The following is a 13,133-nucleotide window of genomic DNA, read 5'->3' as shown; positions in this document are numbered from 1 at the left end:
CAGGTGCTTCATATTCCAGCCACGTAACTGTCTCAGATTTTTTTCCCCCTTCTCATAGCCTAACGGGTGTGGAATTCTCACACAAAAGGTCTTGAACTCCTGAGCTACCGTGACCTCTGACTTTCCTGTGTTGTTTGCACACCTCGATTTTCTGTCCAAAGCGATGGCTTTCTGAAGCTCAACAAAGAATTCAGACAGCACCTTGCGCTAAGGGTTTATAGACTGTCTCAGCACCACGGAAGGCATGTTTGCTGGCTCTGTCTGCAGTGTGATTAGCTCTGCCTCTATGTATTTAAAAAAACAAAAGGAAAAGCAGAGATGCTTTTCCAACAGAGTCCAGGGGTGATGGACAGAGACCAACTGCTGGAGAGAGACGTCTGGTTTCCTGATTGGGCCACTGAAACGGTAGGACCGTGCTCCGACTTGGCAAGGCAGGACATACCATACTAAGAATGCAGCCCTTGGGAGTCATCCAAGGCAACTTGCAGCCTGCCCCCTCTCTTTCATATGGAGAAGTCCCAGTGTACAGTGCTGTCACATTGATCACGATGGGCAGCATGACCTAGTGCTCAGAGCAAAGGATCAGGACTCCCACATCTTTATCTTAGCTCTGCTACAGATTCCTTGTGTTCGCTGGCCATTCCATGTCACTTCTCAGCACCACTGGGGTGTTAGCCCCAGCGTCGCAGCCTGGGTTCCAACTGCTCTGGCCATTTCAATGGGATGCCTTTCTCTAAACCGCCACCTCACCTGCAGCAGCACTAGACTCACCCCTGCTGCGTGAAAGCCAGGTATTGTACTAATAAATCAATCATAAACCCCTGCTTTTGCATCGTGCTTTTCATTGGCAGACATCAGAGACCTTTACAAGTAGAACTATCCCCATTTTACAGATGGAGAAACTGAGGCACAGAGCCAAAGGCTAGGCAGTGGGAGCGATGGAAATAGAACCCAGGAGTCCTGACTCCCCATCAGCTGAGCTGAGTCACCCTTGTGCCGCACTCTCTCCATTTGCCTCCCCATCCAGTGCAGGGCCTATCTCAACGCTCGTCAGGCTCTCTCAGACACTGCCATGCTCAGCACAGGCATGGGAATTAGGCTCAGAGACTAGGCCCACCTATCACCTGGCTTCCTTTGGATCCTGGAGGAAGCATGGCCCCGTGGTTAGAGTGCCAACTTGGCACTCAGGAGACCCAGGTTCAATTCCCTGCTCTGCTAGAGTCTCTGTGTAACCGTGGGGCAAGTCATGCAGTCTGTACAGCTGAGGAAACTGAGGCAGAAAAGGGCAACAAACATCTAGCACTTTTCCTCACTCAATCTCAAAATGCTTCAAAGGAGGTCAGTCCCGTTACTCCCATCTACAGATGGGGAAACTGAGGCAGAGAGAGGACATGACTTATCCAAGGCCACCCAACGGAACCAGGCCTTGAATCCCAGTTCAGGTCTCTATCCCGCTAGGTCTTCCCTCACAGGTGTGTTGGGAGGATAAATACTCTAACGACTGACTGTGAGGCATTCAGATACGGATGTAAGATAGGTCAGTTTCCTCAGGCTGTGATTAGACAGACACAGAGACGACCTTATACAAATAAGAGCAACCAGATACAAGCAGGTAAACTCTAAAATCGCACTTCTTTGGAGGAGCGTACCCCTTTCCATGGGTACTCAGCACCCCTGTACTGTGCCAGTCTCTGCAGCAATCTAAGACATAATCAATATAGCTTGGATCTATACAAAGGAATCTATTGAGCCTGTTAGTGTAGGACCTCAGTGTCTTCAATCAATTTATGCCCTAAAGAAGAACTCAATTTTATTTTTCTATAATTTCAACAGATTATTAAGCATCCCCTGCCCCAATTTTTATCTATTTAAATTTTCACCATTTTGAGAAATTGGAAACCTGCGGTCAGACAACTATTTATGCCAGTAGATGCTGAGATCCAAAAAGCCAAAGATTTAAAAACCATTGAAACACAACTGTCAACATCACATTCAAACGTAAATAGTCTTAGATCAACAAATCCTACCTGTTTTTTAATTATTCTTTCGCTTGTGACAAGCCTAATTCAAAAGTCTTGATCACCAGATTCTGACTCTAAGAAGTCAGGCAAAATGCTGCCTGTCAATTTCGATCATCAGTGGAAAATGTTTTTTCCTGGGTTTGGGTGTGCAGTGAAATTGATGTTTACTGACATTTACCGATAAACTAATCCCTCCAAGCCTGCCTATGAGTGAAGTGCTATTATCCCCATGCAACCATTGGGGAAACTGAGGCACAGAGGGGTAACTGACACACAGTCACACAGGGAGACTGTGGGGGAGGTAGGACTTGAACGCCCAAGTCCCAGGCTAATGCACCAAGTTGAAGCAGCGTCTGGACTCTGCTGAATGAAGCATCCTTTGTCCCAGTGTTTTCCCCTCTGCCCGTTGGGCTGGGTGCTGTTTCCTGTCAGCATTGCTGGAGGCAACCAGGTCACAATAGCGCCCTGTACACTACTGTCCATGTGTGCCAGCCACAGCCAAGTTGAGGGATGGGGATGGCAGAGAAGGGAGAAGCAGCAATTTTTAAAGCGCGCTGCTGTCAAATCCTTCTGAAAAGGCGTGTGTGTGTGAGGAGAGACCAACGGGAAGCTGCTGTCTGGGTCTCTCCCCACTGGACGCTACCGTTACAGCCAAACTAAGCAGACTCCCGGAGGTAAGGAGACAGGAGCGGTCTGCTGGAGCAGTGAAGCAGCCCGCTGTAATTACACCTTCGGAGGGAGAGCTGGCCACCAGCAGCCTAAGCTACAGAGGAGAACCGGGAGACACAAGCAGCGAAGGATGTCACGCAGCTGAGCAGACCGTTGCGGAGCACATGCCACATCCCCACTGGACGAGGCCAGCGGTTTACATTTCTACAGCCCCCCAAGATGCGGCCAGCCTGAGAGGTGCCAACCCCCAGCAACTCCCGCTGGAAATCCAGACCCCCAACCCATTCGCGCCTGTCTCAGGCTGCTCCTAAGAGGGCCCCCCTAGTTAGCATCAGAGGCAACAGGGGGTTCAGTGATGTAGACATGTCCCACTGGCAACTAGGCTGGCATCCAGCCACCACCATGGCAGCCAGTTTAGGGGAGGTACTCCTGGACTGGAACAGAACCAGCGTTCTGGAGAGTTGAGGCTTCTGTATCTCATCCCTGCAGCTATCCAATTCCTGAGTCTGACCCTCAAATATTAACCCTGTGTGAGCTTCCCCACCGGCCGCAACTTAGTTCCCAGGCTGGCACGGAGAAGAGGGAGGAATTTTACACGGCTTCTGTTATCCCTGCTTGAAGATCTGTATTTATGAGCTAGCAACTCCTGCCATTGACTGACTAGTCACTCTCTGGATATCCGTTCTACACACCACCCTCCACCTCCTGCTTTGAGACGTTACTATTATACCATCAAACTCTTTTCATCTGTAGACCACAAAGCATTTTAGAGCATTGTGCCTCCATTTCCCCCATAAAGTGGGGAAACTGAGGCACAGAGGAGGGAAGTGATTTGCCCAAGGTCACCCAACAGGGTCCCAGTGCAGTGCCCTACCCACTAGGTCACACTGCCTCTCTGAAATGAATGTGATGGGTCTGGGACCAGCACCCGACAGGTTGTCACAAAAGCCACCACAACAGACAAGCGACTGATGCCTCAGGAAGACGAGAGCTGAATGGACCATGGAGGCCAAGAGCTCGTCTCTCCAGGGCAGGGCTAAGGCACATGAGCAGGAGGGGGTGGCGTGTAGGGGGACGCTCCCCCTACCACTACCAGGGCTGTACCTGCTCCACAGATAAACAGAGGATTCAGTCTCCAGTGGATGTCAGCATGTTGTAAATCCAATCCCTCTACTTATACGGCCCCCGTCACCGTGGCATCTGACCACCTCACAATGGACTCATCCTCCCTACACCCTGTCAGCTGGGGCAGGGCTAGCATGTCCATTTTACAGACGAGGAAAGTCAGGCATAGAGAGAGACAAGTGACTTATGGTCACACAGGATCACTTCAGCAGAGCAGGGAACAGGTCCCAGGCTTGCTCCATAACCACTACACCATCCTTCCTCTTAAAACTGCTAAAATTCTGTACAAAACAACCGATCCCATCCCTGAACCCGATCTGGAGGTCGTACTACAGGAACAATTCAGCTCCAACAGGCTAGTAGGGCCAAAGCATGCTTCTCCATCCACTTCCTGCTTCAGAAGAGCCTCTGCATTTGCCTCATTCAGCAAAGACTTTGAACTCAGAGAAACCAGACCTCTCATCTTCCTCGTACTGGCCCACATCACCGCTCCCTCTGCATCCTTCCACAGGCTCCCTCCAGCTTGATTGACTTTAAAACCTGCCCGCAACTGCATTCCAGTCTATGCTGCCTCCGAGATGAGCCATCTAGCCCCCACAACAGCAGCCAGGGCTAGCTACAGGCTTTCCTGTGCCTCCCTCTGAAGAGGGGAACATCCCCCGCTCTCCCTGGCTGGCACCACCAGTTTCAATGCCTCATGGTGTCTGCTCCCACCCTATACGCCGACACCTTCCCAGTCCCCTGCTGCTTTCCCCATGTTCGACACCATCTGGATATCTCGCTCCTTTGCGATACCCATGAGCAATGAGAACAACCGCCGGCAGGAAGGCTTCCCAGCGCTCCCTCAGCATCTCTTTGGAGCTAGGGGCGTCTTCATCCCATGCCTTCCACAGGACAATGCGGTGGTGGTGCTGATCAGAAAGATTTCAGGCTTGAGATTATTCTGGAGATGAGGGAGGTTCTCCTTGTGCTTGGCACAAACCAAAAAAGCATCTTCTCGGAAGGCTTCAGGGTAAGGACACCAAAAGGCCTCGAAGAGAGGGTGTGAATTTTGCCCCGTCCTTCTCGGCACATCACAGACAATGACTGAAGAGCTCTATCTGAGTCACTCATTAGTTCCCTAGGGTTCATTCCTCAGCCTTTCGTCCCAACTGGTTTCAAGAAGAACAAGCCACGGGACGGCTACCAAACCAAGCCCTTGTTTTCACTAATTCTGCCCAGCTGGTCAGAAAGAGCAGACAAGTTCTCCCACGAGCCACTGCGACACAATTGATAGAGGGCTCCGATGATCGCAGCGCTATGCCCCATGGGGTACGACGTCTCCCAGAAGTCCTAGTGCTTCACACAAGCGAGGATAGCACCAACATGAAGGCAGTAACTGTAGGATTCCGCGGTGTGGCAGCTCTCAAGCTAGACCAACTCAAGGGGTTGAATTGCACAGCAAAGACACAAGATCTCTCAAAAGTGAGACATTTCCCCTTCGCTGAATTTCAGTACACGCACACATAGGCCACAATGTGTGTCTCTTTTTGGGTCCCCCCCCCCACCCCACCCCATCCTTGGTTACAGCTTATTTTAATCTTCCCTTAGGCGTGCGAAGCACTTTTGGCGCCCGTCTTTGAAGGGTAGTCCACCTCATTGACAGGGTCAACACTCATGTGACCAGGAATCTAGAAAGGGATGCACTCTTCAGAGTCTAATCCAGCTGGGTTCTACAGATGCGATGCATAGGTGCTCCCATTAAAACAATTCCTCTCTCAAATGCTGCTTCCTGTGTTGTCTGGCTCTATAGCCTCCCGCATCATCATAACATGGGTCCCTCACACTCATCCATGGGTTTTATCCCCACATTCCTGGGGTAAGATGGGGGCAATATGATCCTCATGTTACACCTGGGGCACTGAGGCACAAAGTCCTAGTGAAGAGACAGGTAGATTTTTACCTCCATGTGGCTAGCAAACCCCCGGTAGAGAAGTATAGGGTGGAGCCCACCTACCTGAGGTTGAAACTTCTTGTGCCCTGTCTCCACTTGGGCTGGCTATCCAACCCACGCCTTTCAAGCAGTGAAGACACCACATCTATGACAGAGCTACGGACTCACCTCGGCTCTCCCGAGCCTCAAGCCCAGATACCACCGCTGTCCCCAATGTCTGCCCCTAATTTCCCCCACACCATCCCTTTTCTGCTCAGTGCTGCCTCCAAGTATATGAGATACCTGGAGACCTTTGTTATTGGAAGAACCACATTTGGATTCTTCTCTAGATCTTGTTATTTCCAAGATCTCCAAGCACGTGATTGGCATCTAAGCCTCACAGTCCCCTTTGTGAAGTATGAGTGACCCTCCTTGGAGAAAGAGTTCGCTATGAAGCAGGGTTGGGTGGAAGAACCAGGAATGGAAGCCAGGAGTATTAACTCCCACTCCCCTGCTCTACCCATTAGACCCTGCTTTCAGAGCCAAGGACAGAACCCAGCAAATGTGCTTTGATAGCTGGATAACGCCATATTAAGAAAGTGATGGAGAACAATAAGAATATAGTAACAACATACACATTGCTGGGACAGCCTCAGAGTATGTACTGCAGTTATTTGGTTCAGTTAAGAGCACAGAAAAGGGACCAGAGGAGACCAGCAAACATGATCAAGTGTACACGGGGGGATCTGAAAAATGGAAGGAGATACAGGCCTATGGCACAAGGAAAGCTAGTTTGGTTCTACCTGTCTATTCTGACTCATAATAGCCCACTCAGAATAAAAAAAGGAAACAGATTTCTAACTTGTAGAAGGAAAGAGGTTGTTAACTTGTCGAACTCATTGCCACATGATACTAAGCAACTGGGTTGGGCACTAAGGTTCCAAAGAGGAAGACCAGATGGTTTTAGGAAAGAATTTCAGCTGTACAGGACAAAATCATATGAACAACCAGTCCTAAAGCATGAGGGCATGAGATAACCAGCTGGGGGTGGTCAGGAAGGAAATGCATGTGCGCGTTCCAGAGTGGGATGGGATTGCACAAGGAGGTATCTTAGGAAGGGAGGGTTATGCCACCCTCTGAAACATCCAGTACTGGCTACTGCAGGAGGCAGGATACCAGACAGACACACTCGATGGACCATTAGTGGCACATGCCTGGCTTTGCAGGAGGGTTCCAATGGGGTGCAAGGATCCCTCAGGGATAAGGGGGTTTCGGAGCTAGAGAGCTGGGTTGATACAAGGCTTTGCTGGAAATATCTCCACAGAAAGGTCTCAGTACAGAGGGAAGGAGGACAGATCTCCTCCATGGGAAGATCTTAGGGGCATACACATAAGGAGGACAGAAGGCAGTGCAGTCACCCAGTATGACAGGGAAGAGACACTTCTAGTCAGAGGCTAGTGCAGAGAGCTGTGAGTATCTTAAGGGAATCAGAGCAAGTAGATGGGAGGTGTTCTGTCTGGTACATAGGAACAGGGAAGAAATTTGGCTAGAAGGTCTCCATGTGCATTTTTAGAGAAGGGGAGAAGAGACGGGATCTCTAGCAAGAGCACTCTGGAATCCATGGGGAGAGTGCAGAGACATTAAGAATCATGTCCCGGGCAAAAGGAACAAGGGAAGGCATGCTGATGGGTTGTATTTGGGAGGTGGGGGTGGGGTGTCCCAGGTTTAGGATGCGGTAGCAGATCCCTGGTTGGGGAGAGAGGAGGTGATATAATATATCCTGTATACAATGACGGGGTCTAAATTAGCTGTTACCACTCAAGAGAGAGATCTTGGAGTCACTGCAGATAGTTCTCTGAAAACGTCATTAGGAAAGGGATAGATAAGAAGACAGAAAATATGTTGCCACTACGGAAATGCATCTTGAATACTGCACGCATGTGGTCGCTCCATCTCAAAAAAGATATACTAGAATTAGAAAAGGTTCAGAAAAAGATAAAAATGATTAGGGGTATGGAATGGCTTCCGTATGAGGAGAGATTAGTAAGACTGGGACTTTTCAGCTTGGAAAAGAGACAACTAAGGGGGATATGACAAAGATCTATAAAATCATGGCTGCTGTGAAGAAAGTAAATAAGGAAGTGTTATTTACAGCTTCTCATAACACAAAAACTAGGGGTCACCCAATGAAATCAATAGGCAGCAGGAAGTATTTCTTCACACAACACAAAGTCAACCTCTAGAACTCTTTGCCAGAGGATGTTGCGAAGGTCAAGACTATAACAAGGTTCAGAAGAGAACCAGATAAATTCATGGAGGACAGGTCCCTCAATGGCTATTAGCCAAGATGGACAGGGACGGTGTCCCCAGCCTCTGTTTGCCAGAAGCTGGGAATGGGCGACAGGGGATGGATCACTTGATGATTCCCTGTTCTGTTCATTCCCTTTGAGAAATCTGGCATTGGCCACTGTCAGAAGACAGGATACTGGGCTAGATGGACCGTTGATCTGACTCAATGTGGCCATTCTTATGTAATATCTGGGAACCCAAATCAGAGTGAGGTAGGGGATCCGGGGAGGAGAAAGGCTCCCAAGTTGGAATAGTTGTAAAGGATAACTCTAGATAGGGATGGGGTAGGATGCCTGCTTTGGAAAGGGCAGGCAATCTTTGGTTTGGGGGTCCAGCTGAACTGAGTGTAGGGGATTCCCGGATCACAGAAGCTGGAATACAGGGGATCCCCAGATCAGGGCAGGGCTGGTTGTAATGGAGGGAAGGGGAACCCCAGACCACAGTGGATTAGAGGGTTGGGGGGGGGGGGCGAGTTCATAGGCACCTACTTACCTAGGGGCTCAACCCCCTATTCCAAAACAGGCTCCGCCTCCACTTCGTCCCATCCTCCAAACCTCCTCCCCCCACCTCTTTCTGCTCCCACTTCTCCCCCTCTCTCCCAACACCTCTTGTATGCCATGGAACAGCTGGCGCACCTATGGAGTTGGTGCCTATGAGGAATTGGTTGTGATGGAGGGAAGGGGGATCCTCAGAGCAGGGCAGGATTGGTTGGGATGGAAGGAAGGAGGATCCCTGGATCAGGGAGGATGGATTACAGGGGATCTCTGGGTCAGGCAAGGCTGGAAAACTGCAGGGGAGGGGAGCTGCAGAGAAGGGAAGAGGCTGGTTTGGGGTGGGATGAGGGGAGTGAAGCACAGAGGGATCCTGGGTCAGGGGAGGGTTGGTTGGGATGGAGGGAAGGGGGATCCTTGTGTCAGTGCAGGGGTGGTTGGGATGGAGGGAAGGGGATCCCTGGTCAGGCAGGATGGATTTTCAGGGGGTCCCTGGGTCAGGGCAGGGTTGGTTGGGATAGAGGGAAGGGGATCCCTGGGTCGGCCAGGATGGATTACAGGGGGTCCCTGTGTCGGGGCAGGTTGGTTGGGATGGAGAAAAAGGGGATGCCTGGGTAGGCCAGGATGGATTACAGGGGGTCCCTAGGTCAGGGCAGGGTTGGTTGGGATGGAGGGGAAGCGGGATCCCTGGGTCGGGCAGGATGGATTACAGGGGACCCCTGGGTCAGGACAGGGTTGGTTGGGATGGAGGGAAGGGGGACCCCTGGTCACGGCAGGATAGAATTTCAGGGAATCCCTGGGTCACGGCAGGGTTGGTTGGGATGGAGGAAAGGGGATCCCTGAGTCAGGGTGGGGTTGGTTGGGATGGAGGAAAGGGGATCCCTGGGTCAGGGCGGGGTTGGTTGGGATGGAGGGAAAAGGGGGATTCCCTGGATCAGGGCGGGGTTGGTTGGGATGGAGGGAAGGGGGATCCCTAGGCAGGGCAGGTTGGTTGGGATGGAGGGAAGCGGGATCCCTGGGTCGGGCAGGATGGATTTCAGGGGGTCCCTGGGTCGGGGCAGGGTTGGTTGGGATGGAGGAAAGATGGATCCCTGGGTCGGGGCGGGGTTGGTTGGGATGGAGGGAAGTGGAATCCCTGGGTCGGGCAGGATGGATTTCAGGGGATTCCTGGGTCGGGGCAGGGTTGGAAAACTGGGAGGAGGGGCGCTGCAGAAAGGGAAGGAGGCTGGTCCAGGGATGAGGGGTGATGCCCAGAGGGGTCCCCGGAGCAGGGCGGGGTTGGTTGGGATGGAGGGAAGGGGATCCTGGGGTGGGGCGGGATGGATCTCAGGGGATCCCTGGGGCGGGGTTGGAATCTGGGGGGCGGGGGCGCTGCAGAGAGGGAAGGAGCTGGTCCAGGTCTGGGGGGTGATGCCCAGAGGGGTCCCCGGAGCAGGGCGGGGTTGGTTAGGATGGAGGGGAAGGGGATCCCTGGGTCGGGGCGGGATGGATCTCAGGGGGGGTCCCTGGGTCGGGGCAGGGTTGGTTGGGATGGATCTCAGGGGATCCCTGGGGTGGGGCGGGATGGATCTCAGGGGATCCCCGGAGCAGGGCGGGGTTGGTTGGGATGGAGGGAAGGGGGATCCCTGGGTCGGGGCGGGATGGATCTCAGGGGATCCTTGGGTCGGGGCGGGGTTGGTTGGGATGGATCTCAGGGGGTCCCTGGGGCGGGGCGGGGTTGGAATCTGGGGGGCGGGGCGCTGCAGAGAGGGAAGGAGGCTGGTCCAGGGCTGCGGGGTGACGCCCAGAAGGGTCCCCGGAGCAGGGCGGGGGAGCCCTGGGTGTAGGAGGGGGGAGGGGCGGCGCGGCAGGGCGGGGAGGGGGCCCTGGCTCGGGGTGGGGGCGGGGCGAGATGCCCGCGTCGGGCGGGGGAGTGGGGCTCCCTGGGCGGGGGAGGGGACCCTGGTATGGGGGGGGGGCGCGTCCCGCACTCACCGTCTCTGCGGCCCGTCCGGCCCCGGCCTCGGCCCCGCCAGCCTCACACCGAGGCGCCCGTACCGTAGCCCCCCGCGCAACGTCAGCGCGCACTGCACGCAACGCGTCAGCGCGCAGCCGCCTCGCCATTGGCTGCGGGAGGTCGACTGGCAGCGGCCGGGACCAACCAGAAGCTCGCAGCTGCCCTCGGTGGGGCGTGGTTTCCCGCGCGCAAGACCGCACACATGCGCAACACACCCGTACCCGCCCAGCCTCGGCCTCAGGTTAAGCTCCGGAGCCTCTGATTGGCTCGTAGGCCTGTCAATCCAAAGCTCTTCAACCAATGGCGTACTGTTATAGCAGTTACGTAACAGTCTGGGCTGTGGCGTTTTGAGTGTCTGCTTGGGCCACCTCCCACTTTCTCCTCCTCTCCCCTCCCCTCACTCCTCCACTGCCCCTCCCCTTCCTCTTGCCCCTCCCCCTCTCCTTCTCCTTCCCCTCCCCTCCCCTTTCTCCTCCACTGCCCCCCTTCCTCCCTCCCCTTTCTCTTGCCCCTCCCCCTCTCCTTCCCCCTCCCCTCCCCTCCCCATTCTCCTCCACTGCCCTCCCCTTCCGCCCCTCCCCCTCGCCTTCCCCCTCCATCCCTTACTCCTCCACTGTCCCTCCCTTCTGTCTCTCCCCCTTTCTCTTGCCCCTCCCCGTCTACTTCTGCCCCTCCCCTTCTCCTTCCCCTTCCCCCTTCCATCCCCTTACTCCTCCTGCCCCCTCCCCCTCCTTCCACCCTTCCCCTTTCAACCACTCTGCCCATCTCCTTCCCCTCCTTCTGCCCCTCCCTTTTCTCCTGCCCCTCCCATCCCCTTTCTCCCCTTCTTCCGCCCCTCCCCTTTCTCTTGCCCCTCCTCTCCCCGCCCTCCCCTGCCCCTCCCCCTCTCCTTCTCTCCCATCCCCTTTCTCCTGCTATTCCCCTCTCCTTCTGCCTCCCCTTTCTCTTGCCGCTCCCATCCCCTTACTCCTCCCCCTCCTGCCCCTTTCCCCTCCTTCCACCCCTCCCCTTTCTCTTGCCACTCCCCTCCCAATTCCTCCCTTTCCCATCCTCTGACTCTTCCCCCTCCCAACTCCTCCCCCTCCCAGTCCCTTCTCCTCTTCCTCCCTTCCCCTCCTCCCACCCTCCCACTTCTCCTTCCACTCCCTCCTTCTGCCCCTCCCTTATCCCCCTCCAAACTCCTCCCCCTGTCTCCTCCCCTCCCCCTCCCAACTCCTCCTTCCATCCCCATCCTCCTCCCTTCCCCCTGACCCCGTCCTCCCCTCCTTTTTCTTTCTTCCCCTTCTCCAACTGCTCCCTCTCGCCCACCTCTACCCCACTCCTTGTCCTCCCCTCTCCTGTCTCCCCCTCCTCTCACCTTAGCCCAACCCAAATGTTCACAAATCACAAGATTGGCTTCAAAATCAAGGGAGTTTTTGAAATAAATAAATAAATAAGTCAGCGTCTGGCCTTCCTCTGCCCTTGAGCCTGGAGAGAGAGAGAGAGGGAGAGAGAGAGAGTGTGACATGGCCAAGCTTTTCCCTGCAACCATGAGACTTACAGCTAGCGTCAGTGTGGAATTTGACCCCTAAATCCCGAGAGCTGTGGCAGTGTCAATCCCCCTGGAGTGGTGCGTTGTTTCAGCCTTTGTTCCCAGTTTAGCTTATGTCTCTTTGGAGGTGGCTGAAGCACAACTAAAATCCCTGACAAAATAACTTCTTGTTAACACAGAGGGAAGGGTACCTGGAGTCATCTTGGGCCATCCAGAACACCGAGTTCAGCAAAACTCAAACATCTCCAGGAAATGCTGAGCTACATTAATTTCAAAGTTAAACATCTAAATAGAGCTAACGTACACACACCAGCTCGCCTCCTCCCCCCCGGATTTGGTGAGCCTGGAGGGTGTATCCACACAGGGTGTTAGATCACATTAGCTATAGCTGTATAATTACACTGGTAGACTTCTGCCGATAGACAAGCCCTTAATGTTTTCTTCTTTTTTAAAAAAGAAAGCTCAGATTCTCACTGCCTCCCATGACTCCAGGAGCTGGGGATATGAGACAGAACATCAAAACTCAATAATAATAATCCTTTGATGTTATCTAGATCTTTTCAGCCATAGATCTCAAAGCACTTTACAGATGGGGAAACTGAGGCACAGAGTGAGGACGTGACATGCGCAAAGTCACCCAGCAAGCCAGTGGCTGAGCAGGGTGTAGGTCTCCAAACTGAAGCTTTGCCAGTCCCTAAGCGTTCAAAAAGGTTGAGCCATTCCTCCCACACTCTCCAAAAAAATCACAAGATTGTCTTAAAAATCCTGAGATTTTAAATAAAATGAATGCTGGGATTTTGCAGAAAAACACTTTTTTGGGGTGAAAAATTGAAAACCAGCAGCTTAGGAGGGGTTGTAACTCAGGCACCTTGCGCGCACTGCTATAGCCTAGTGTCGCTGATCAGACTACATCTCCCATGATGCACCACAGCCTCCTCATGGAGGGAGGGGCCATCATGGCAGGCCAGTGGCTATGATGCATCATGGGAGACGTAGTCCAGCTGGGCAGCCCAGCCCCCAGAAGAGAATGGGAATATGA

At 53.4% G+C, this 13,133-nt stretch overlaps 1 protein-coding gene across 1 annotated transcript in view; it reads right to left on the bottom strand.

The window, feature by feature from the left end:
- Positions 1-10,648, bottom strand: part of SAMD4B (sterile alpha motif domain containing 4B) — a 33,918-nt gene extending 23,270 nt beyond the window's left edge. Inside the window, 1 exon segment of the mRNA XM_030544447.1 lies at positions 10,542-10,648. The gene's annotated coding sequence lies outside the window, so the exon portion shown is untranslated.
- Positions 10,649-13,133: the final 2,485 nt, after the last annotated feature.

The sequence above is a fragment of the Gopherus evgoodei genome, unplaced genomic scaffold (assembly GCF_007399415.2).
Source record: "Gopherus evgoodei ecotype Sinaloan lineage unplaced genomic scaffold, rGopEvg1_v1.p scaffold_34_arrow_ctg1, whole genome shotgun sequence".
NCBI lineage: Eukaryota > Metazoa > Chordata > Testudines > Testudinidae > Gopherus > Gopherus evgoodei.
Note: the sequence above shows the minus strand (reverse complement) of the source record. Positions and strands in the feature narration are given on the sequence as shown.